Source organism: Poecilia reticulata, linkage group LG11, assembly GCF_000633615.1.
Source record: "Poecilia reticulata strain Guanapo linkage group LG11, Guppy_female_1.0+MT, whole genome shotgun sequence".
Classification (NCBI taxonomy): Eukaryota; Metazoa; Chordata; class Actinopteri; order Cyprinodontiformes; family Poeciliidae; genus Poecilia; species Poecilia reticulata.
Window position 1 is genome coordinate 1313730 of NC_024341.1, and position 290 is coordinate 1314019.

Sequence of the window (290 nt, forward strand, 5' to 3'; positions counted from 1 at the left end):
GCAGGAATTAGCTTTATTGGAATTTAGTATTCTATGTTATTACCCTAAGTTGTTATTTTCAAAAAAGCCTGGCAATAAAACGGGTCTATTTAAGAGACAGGCCTGCTTAGTCAAAGGCTGGGAGAGAGATAAGAAATATTTTCTTCCATTTGCTGTAAATTATACTATAAACTGAATGTGCTCTGCTTCCATGCTATGGTTTCAGAGATGATGAGACTTTTCAGCTGTTTGACACTGAAAAATAGGGGCTTTGATTAAAGGTGTATATCATATCTTGTCTTAAAACTAAA